The sequence below is a fragment of the Sturnira hondurensis genome, unplaced genomic scaffold (assembly GCF_014824575.4).
Source record: "Sturnira hondurensis isolate 20B ecotype Veracruz unplaced genomic scaffold, ASM1482457v3 Scaffold0004474, whole genome shotgun sequence".
NCBI classification, from domain to species: Eukaryota; Metazoa; Chordata; class Mammalia; order Chiroptera; family Phyllostomidae; genus Sturnira; species Sturnira hondurensis.
The window spans coordinates 2330037-2339804 of NW_028077105.1; positions in this window are offsets into that span (position 1 = coordinate 2330037).

Consider the following 9768-nt stretch of genomic DNA (forward strand, 5'->3'; position numbering starts at 1 on the left):
GGTCAGTATTTTGAGTCCACCAGCCTGTCACCAGGAGCCAAGGCCCACCCAGGCTCTCCTTTACCCCTTCCCTTTTCTCTTTATCTCAGGAAAGTATAAACAGCTAAGTTATCCCACAATTGCCCACCAAGTACAATCATGTGGTTTAATCCTGGTTCTTTCCCTCTCTGGAAAGAAATTCAGTGGAGGGAAATCCCAACGTGTCCCAGACAGTGAAGCGATTTATTCATTAAATGATAAAATATTGTTTCCATGCCAGGGACATCACTATCGTCATCATGATCAGTGGGTGTTGGAATTACAAGAAAAAATACAGACTCTGTTTTCAGGGAACTTCTTGTAAAGGGAGGAGACAGAGGAAGACACACTCACAAACAGAAGTCTCTACACTCCGTGATTGCTGAGGGATGTCACAGGTTTAAGGTGTAAGATGCCTCCGTCTCCTTGGGGGCGCAATGAAAAGAAATTCCTGGAATACAGACCCTTCATGAGGCTGAAGCCACATGGGCATGTGTGTGTTAGGGGCATTCTGAAGAAGGTTCTTTATTTGTAAACAAACTCAACTTAGTATTTTAAAATTATACTTGGGGTTGTAGGGTCACCCACAGTTTGATGGCCAGGACTGACCAGAGAATTGAGTAATCGAATAAGAAATTCAGCAACAATTTTGACTTCCTTGATGTCCCTGAGCAGTGCTCTGATCTGCTTTATGATCATGATACTTCCCAAACACAGTTTATTAAGTGCTCACCACGTGTCAGATATTCTGGGCACTGGGGCAATTTCAGCGAACCAAAGAGAAAGATGGGGTTCATGTTCCGGTAGTGTATATTGAATTTGCTTCTCAAATGACCTCTGTTTCCCTTGAGCAGTGGTTCCCAAACTGTGCCCATTAGAATCACAGGGGACCTTTTGAAAGTTTCCAAAGTTTGGCCCAACTCAGACCAAATTCGGGTGATTCTCATGTGTGCAGAGAGTTAAAAACTACTTTCCTAGAAATTCTGATGTACTTTCCTAGGGAGGTGGGTCATCCCTTCCCCACCTCTCGCCCACCTTCTGAAGGTCACTTATATAATTCATGGATGAGGAAACCCAGAGATAAAAGCTGAGTGATATGCCCAAAGCAAAAGGCACATTTAGAAAGTCACAGGACCAAGACTTGAACCTGAGTCTTCTGATTTGAAGTTTAGCGTGGCTTGCACAATGTTGAAAGAGTTGAGAAAACTGTGACTGTTGTTACTGCTTATGGCAAAGATCCTGGTGCTTCCCCAGGGCATGAGAAGATTGTCTGCAGGTATCTGGTCAATTCCCCTCACTCACTGAAGACTTTAGCATAGGGACCAGTCTTTATCTTTAGAAACGTAAACAGCCAGAGGCTTGTTCAACACAGAGCCTGTTCACACAGGCTGTTTTCTGTGACCTCCTCATTACCAATACATTTCTCCAGCACTTTACTTCAGTCATCCAGTCCCATTGCCACCTCCTGGATGCCACCTCAGTGACTAGTTCCAGCAAAAACGTCTCCAAGGCGAAAATCCTATCTGGAGCACACAGAGCAGAGTTCCCTCACTCCGACGGCTGTCGGGCTCATCGGTTGTGGACCACTGTGCAGAGCACTACTCACTCTTTTCCCTTTCAGCGCCTCCCTCTCTCGTTTCTTTCATTTGTGCCTTAGCACCCTTGGGCCATCATTTTCATCATTGTGAGGCAAATATTTGTAACTCCCATGCGCACTTCTCCAACTCCCCCGTGAACACCATCCTTCACACCTGCTGTTCTCTCCGTGTCTGGTACCTTCTTTCTACGCCATTTGGTCTGAATCCTAATTATCCTTTAAATCTCAGCTTAGTTGTTTAGCTAGGTCTTCCCTGACCCCTCACTCTAACAGAGGGACCACCTTGGTACACCAATCTTTCCCAATCCTCATTCAAAGTTGCATTGCCACATATATCTGTGTGATGCTTTGCTTCATGTGTATTTTTCCCCACCAGGCAAAGACATGGGGATCCCTGTTGTTTCCTGAGCTATTGACACACCTCCTTGGTGTGTAATAAGTACTTTATAAGTACAAAAACAAATGAATGAATTGGTTCATTTCCCTACTGTCATGTAGGGTTATTTAGGGACAGCATCACAGCTCACCCACATGATTATGTTTTGACCTTTCAGATAACTTTCCACCACAATTAAACGCAGCAGTTGAACTCTCAAGGCACCCATGCATGTGGCTGTGTGGCACATGACGTCACCAAAGGCTGAGTTTGTCCAGTAGAGAATCCTAAATCCTCATCATTGAAAATTGTATCTTCTAGAGGACAGCATCAAAAAGTTGTCCATGCATCATGGGGTTCTGAACCTCAGAGGCTGCTGTGATTATCATGGGGCAGACTAAGAATAGCCCCTTTGAAGCACGTACGCTGGCTGGTTCTACCGTCACTTTGACGATGGCACCTCCAATTCTTTACTAGTCCAGGCCAAAGGGATCTTCCTGAATATGTAATTTCTCTGATTCAGTTTAAGTGAATCTTCAGAAACAACAATTTAAAACTTTCTCCACGTAAAATATTTGTTTAAATAGAAGCACTTTTTCAATCCTGAATGTGCTCAACTTCTTCTTAAATGAGTTGCCTTCTGGCCGGGCTTTTCTAGCTTTCATACATATAAGCTATTGTGAGAACTATTTTTTCCCACAGGAGACTGTCTTAGATCCCTCAGGAATCTCAAACTTTTGTTGTCTCTTTTACTATATTAGGTTCTGATGGAGAAGACGAAAACCGAGCACTTAGAGAATGGCATAATTATCTACTGCTTTAATTGGTTACTATATTAAGCAGAAAGAGGAGGCCAGTAGTGATAATAGTTTTAGAGAGAGTAAGACAGATGACCTAGAAAGTCTGAGGCAATTTTCCATCCAACGTGAACTAAGGAAGAGAGGTACCCTTTGTTCTCTGCTTGGTGTCCTCACCAGGACAGGGCATGACATGTGCTTCTGTTACTCATCAGGAGTCCAAATGGAACACGTGGTTGGGTGACCTTCTGTAACTACTGTTTTTACATAGCCTTTGTAACCTTGGCTTCCAACCTCAAACTATAATTGATGCTTGAACTTTACCTTGAGACTTCAGATTGAGAAAAGCTGGTACAGACACTGGGTGTACATAGTATTAAAAAATTCAACAGGTGTTCTAATGCTCGGCCAGACTTGGTGGCTGCTTGCCACCTTCATAGAAATCCCTGAGAAGGAGACTTCTGGTGATCAAGATGACCTACCAGATGTGTTTCTTTAGTGTGAGAATCACCCCAGCCCTGCACTTTGGCGAGCCCAGTGTTTTGCAAGCACACAAAAAAATAAGTTTATTGAAGAACACATGAGTGGCTCTGTGGCTGAAGGTCTGTCACCTAGAATAAAACCCAAACCCTAAACGCTCTACAACTGACGTCATCCAAGTCCCATGGGAACTCTCCAATGTTACAGGTGGGCCTGTCGCGGCACAGGCACTGTCTTCTTCAGGGATGGAGCCGAAGGGACCCCGACCTCGCACACGTTCCTATTCATTTCCTGCCCACGTTCTTTCTTACCCAAACTAGCTGGACTATCTTTTGGCTATACTAGGAGTTTTTGGTGAAAAGGAATGATTCATCTGAAGTTCATTCTTAGAAGGCCTGTTTTCCTTTGATAACGAATCCAGAGAAACCACGTGGGGGAAGTACTGGCCCTGTCTGGGCTGTTAGTCTTCATGGAACTGTGAATTCCCCTGGACTGGCGCCTGTTGCCGAAATCCCTTATTCTTTACATAAATAAACAAATAAATAAAATCTTTTGGCTGGTACCTAATGAAAATTCACAGGCAAATCAAGTTTAGCCCATCTCCTGGAAACTCCCAGCTTTCAAACTTCAATAAGATAGTCATAGAGTATCCGACCCATTTAACGTACACACATAAAATCCCCTTTTAGCCTAACAAATAACAAACAACAGGGTCTTTTGCTTTTCTCCAGACCCTTTGATTGAGGTTTAGTGGCTAAGACTGAGATTAGTGAGGAAAAATATTACTAATCTGAAAACTTTTTTCTTGGAAGGAAAATGCCATAATGTATCAAAATGTCCTTAGCAGTTATTTAAAGAAAACAAAACAAAACAAAAAACATAGGCTGAAAGTGATCTTTTGGCAAAGGAATTTACCACTCTTGGCACCTGTGCTTATTTTAAAAGGAATTAGAGGAAGAAAGGTGAGCGTCATATCCCTGCTCTGGCCATATGGTTTTAGTTTTATTTGGATCGGTTTGGACAGGACTCCCAAAAAACAGACTGATTAGCTTCCCAGCTTTCAAATAATGCCAAACCAGGCTCTTCCCCCCAGCATATTTTGGTCCCAAGGCCAGAATCATAAAATGAAAAATCCCCAGCAGATATAATTTATTTCTGGGGGTATACACTTTACAGTGTGGAGTTTGGAAACTCTTGTCTAATGTGACAGAGGTAGAGATTAAGATCTTTTGAACCCTTTTACTTTTCTTCAAAAGCACGTAAGGCAATTATTCTCAACTGGGAGTATTTTTTCCCATCAGAGGACGTTTGACAATGTCTGGAGACATTTTTGTCACAGATGGGTGTGGGTGGGGGTGGGGAGCAGGTTTTCTGTGGTTGGGAAGGAACAGGTGCTTCTAAAATTCTACAAGGCTCAGGACAGCTTTCCACAATAAAGAGTCACCTAGTCCAAAAGCTCATAGTACGAAAGTTGAGAAACTCTAACATCACGGGTACCCTTAGCCAGCTGTGGAAGGTATGGTGTCATGGACATGCTCACAAGGCAGACAGTGAATAATAGCTGTTTCTTATTGGGTGTTTCCTGTGTTCTAGCGTGTTCTAACGTGCATGGAATGCACGTTAGTTTTTTTTTTAAATAAATAGACTATTTTTAAGAGCAGTTTTAGGTGTATAGAAAAATTGAGCAGAAACTACAGAGTTCTCACATGCTCCCTCACCTACCCTTAAGTTCCTCTTTTATTAACATTTTGCACTAGTGTGGGAAATTTGTCATACTTGGTGAACCAATGTTGACCATTATTATTAACTAAGTCCACAGTATACATTTGGGTTCACTCTTTGTGCTGTACATTCGATGGGCTTTGACAAATGTGTAATGCCGTGTACCCACCATTATGCTATCATACAGAAAGAATAGTTTCACGACCCTAAAAGCCTCCTGTGCCCTACCTATTTATCTTTTTCTTCCTCCCCTCAAATCTCTGATAACCACCGAGCTCTTGTACTGTCTCAATAGTTTTCCTTTTCCCAGAATAGCATAGTTAGACCCCTATACTATATGTAGCCTTTCAGACTGCCTCCTTTCACTTAGCAATGTCCATTTAAGTTTCCTCCATGTCTTTCCATGGCTTGATACAATTTATTTTTAGCACTGAATAATATTTTATTGTGTGATTGTACCACAATTTATTTATCCATTCACTTACTGAAGGATACCTTGGCTGCTTCCTGGTTTTGGCAATTATAAAAAAACCTGCATCTATGTGCAGATTCTTGCTAGACATAGGTTTTCAACTCATTTGGATAAATACCAAGGAGCATGATTGCTAGATAATATGGTAAGATATGTTTGGCTTTTTAGGAAACTGCCAAACTATCTTGCAGAATGGCATTCCTACCAGCAGTGAATTAGAGTGCTTTCACAGAGCCTAAGTCTTTAATTTTAATGAAGTCCACCTTAGCAATATTTTCTTCCATGAATCATGATGCTGATATTGTATCTACAAAGTCAAACCCAAGGTCACCTAAATTTTCCCCTATGTTTATCTTCTACAAGTTTTATAGTTTTGTGTTTTACATTTATGTCTATGATTCATTGTGGGTTAATTTTTGTAAAAAGTGTAAGATCTATGTTTGGATTGATTTTATGAGTACTGCTTGTATACCAGACTCTTCATAGACATTATTATTTATTAAATTTGTTGGGATGGCATTTGTTAATAAGATCATAGAGGTCTCAAGTGTGTATTTCTATGATACCTGATCTTATGTGGCATTGTGTGCCCACCACTCACATTCAGATCATCTTCTGTCACCATGTAATTGGTCCTCTATACTTTGTACTGCCTCCCTACTCCCTTCTCTCTGGGAACCACCACACTTTTGTCTGTGTCTATGAGTTTCAGTTTTATATGCCACATAGGAGTGAAATATATGGTTTTTAGCTTTTTCTGACTTTTTTTGACTTAGCACAATATTCTCCTGGTCCATCCATGTTGTCACAAATGGTGGTATTTCATCTTTTCTTATGGCTGAATAGTATCCCATAGTATATACATGCCACATATATGGACATTATAAATATACATTATTTTCAATCCTCATAATTACTTTTCAAAGTTGGTTCTTTTCCCACTCTAAATTTGGGAATACAAAGACTCACAAGTGTTAAATATTGTGCCCAATTTTATTTATTGTGCCCAATTAAGAGACAAAGAGATTTGAATTTAGGTGTGTCATGGGTCTGACTCTTGAAACCATAATCATTCTGCCATACTGTGCTCCTTTTCAAATTGAAATGATGCTTTGGGGAAGGTTTTGCAAAGTCTGTTTGCCACTCCCAAATCCATGTTGAGGTAGAACTCATTTTTAAATTAAATAGCTATCTAAGGGAGAATAAAATGCTGAGATCCACAGTAGTATCACAGAAATACAGGGCTTGACTCTTGCAAGTAGGCTACTAAATCTGCTGTTAATAAGCAAAGAGGACACCATAAAAACCAGTGCTAACCCTGGAAGAAGTTGTGAATGAGGCACCATTTTAATAATAAGCCTGCATTAATTTATGTCACATAACAAGAGCCTGGAGACATGGAATTACTACCAAAGGCATAATCAAAGACACTGGCTCTTGCTAGCTTTTTAGTGGACTGCTCTTTGGGCCTTGTGCTGGTTGGCTCATGATGGAAATACGGCCAGGTCAACCACTACGTCTGCGGTCTGGGAAGAAAGAAAGGAGAGAAGATGGCATCTGTCACATCTATTTCTCTTATTAGAGAAGAGGCCAAGGCCCTCTCACGGACTTCCTGTTATATCTCATTGGCTTTGGCTATGTTATTTGGATACTTGTATATGTTCCATTCTCTATGTTAGAGGGCTGGCAAGGGAGAAAGGGGCTGGGAAACAATGTTGAGTGTATCCACTCAAAACTTGTCTGTCTAGGAACCTCTTATAAAGATATAATCTAACCCCTTCCCCACCAAGATGTACAAAACCTCACACATAGTGGCTGCTTAATCCCCATTCTGGGGATTAACATCCCCAATTCTGGACCCCCTGATCATTAAATACATTTTTCTCAGGACTATATGTATTATACTCAGAGGACAAGTGAAACTGTCCACAGGACCCAAGTCAAGAAGCTAGATTGGTAAAAGAGGCACTGATTCTTTGAAGAAAGAGGTCCTTCCTATTGGCTTTTGTAAGTCCTGGTACATTCAGTTAATATTCACTTAGTCTAACAGATTCAGAAGCACTGCATCGGTGACAGGGAATATGTCAAGAACAAGGGGAAAGGTATACTAAGGCAAAAGGGAGCCGATTTTTAAGTTAAAACTCAAATAAAGCTTTTAATTTCTCTGTGGTCACCCTCAATAACAAAATAGAGTACACACTTTAAAAATGCATTTCACAATCATCTGACCTGATATATACACACATCTTTCTGTATTCTAACAGACACTCGGTGGTACCTAATGTTTATGACATGTGTGTTGCATTCACCAACCGCGAGAACAAATGTCGGAGACTTTCGGGGTTCCAAAGATGTTACTTTATTGGCCAAGTTTAACCTGCGCAGGGGCGAACTCTCCAAAGTGTCCAGAGACACGGTGCCCGCAAGGGCTGCAAATGAGAGTCGCACCAAACGCTTACAGGTTAGGGTTTTATGGAGGCGCGCAAGCAAGCTGGATACAGAAGCAGATGTGGCGGTTAGCGGTTGGCTCAGGGGCACAATAGGGTTACTGATTATTGGTGAGTTAACTCGTGCACTGGCTGGTGCTCCTTTACCTGATTGGTCAGTTGAGCTCGTGCACAGGGGCAAAATTTCCCTTCCTAGTGACTGTCCAGATGGCTATCTGCCTGACTAACCTTTGCTCTCAAACTACATCCTGGAACACACCCTGCTCTTCGGGTGTGTCCCGGAGCCTCTTTGCGTTAGTTAGTAAAACACCTTTTGCTTCCTTACAGCTATGTTCTGGCTAGTTCCCCTTTGCCCTCAACAATGTGGATCCAAGTGTCTTTACAGGTCAGGATGGCTTATGACTGGGTCAGGTTAAATCCACTACAAGAGACCATTACTTCTAGATACCAATAGAATGGTGAGTGAGTTGGTAGGGAAACAGTACTGTCAAATAGAAGGATTTTTTGAAGATTACGGAACAAAACACGGTCCCTTTCTCAAAAAACAAACTTTCTAATTGGGGAGAATGCTTACTCCCACTAAGTAAAAAGCTGAAGGAGGACACTGAGAATATAAATGCTAAGAAGAGACGCCGAGGGGTGATCAGAAAGTTGGGGTGGATTAATTAAATGCGTCTTTCAGCAAGATGCCTGTTTTCAGTGCTACTGATAAACTCTAGATTGCTTTTGGATATAGCTCAATTTGATTTTAAAGAGCTTGGTTAAGAGAAAGCTAACAATGATAGAGGGTAGGGTAGGCTGACGAAAAAGGAAGCAACTGTGCTTGCTGGATAAGTTCATCAGGACGTCGGAGGGCCTGTCCAGGAAGAGTCTCTAAATAGGAAGTGAACTAAAATGAAAAAAAAGAATGGCCACCAAAGAAGAAGAGCTTAGGGGCAGAAGAGAAACGCTGGCTCCAGGATTCTGTTGTTTCCCTAACATATCCCCTGCCTGTCCTCCTGCCAATGGGCCTATTTTGTAGCACAAAGGTGTTTCCCCAGAACAAAAGAGCCGTGAAGATGCCAAAAAAGGAGTACAGCTTTAGCCATCAATCCACACTTTCATTCATTTTCTAAATCTGTTTGTTCTTCTGTTTGATTTGATGGGAGGGGAGTTGTTTTTTTTGTTGTTGTTGTTGTTGGAGAGCAATAGTCTGGTGAGAGACTGTGGCTGACTGAAGCTACAGAATGTCTTCAGAGACTGGCACCTGGTCTGGGTGTATCAGCTGCAACCATCTGAAAGTCAAATGTCCAGAGGAGCATTTCAGATACTTTCCCTTCATTTCAATGCAATCAGCATTTGTGCAGTATCTTTGCAGAGGTCCTATTCTAATCCAGAGGCTATGCTGGGCTCAGGGAATCATGAGGTGAATACAGCATGCTTGCACTGTTGCGTCTATAACACACATGACTGAGAAATGGAAACACACCAAGACTACGAGAACACAGTGAGGGCACAGGGTCCAGTTTCCAACATGTCCAAGCCTTGCAGCCCTTGGTGGGGGTGTCTGGAAGACTTCTTAGTGAGCACTCTTGAAGAATAAAAACAACTGAACATTCATTTATTGATAGGAAAATAAGATAGGAGTAGAAAATTCCCTGTCACTAAACAAGTGATTATTGAGGTGGAGGGAGATCTTGAAGAAGTTAGAGAATCTGTGGATACATCACCTAATGGATGAAAGTAATAAAGAATCCTCCAACGACTTGTTCACACCTGCTGCAAGAGTAGCTACAGCCACATCATATCTGAAGCCAGGTATTTGAAGGCGGTGGATGCCAAGAAACCGGCAAGGGACCTGGAAAACCAACTAGGTAAGT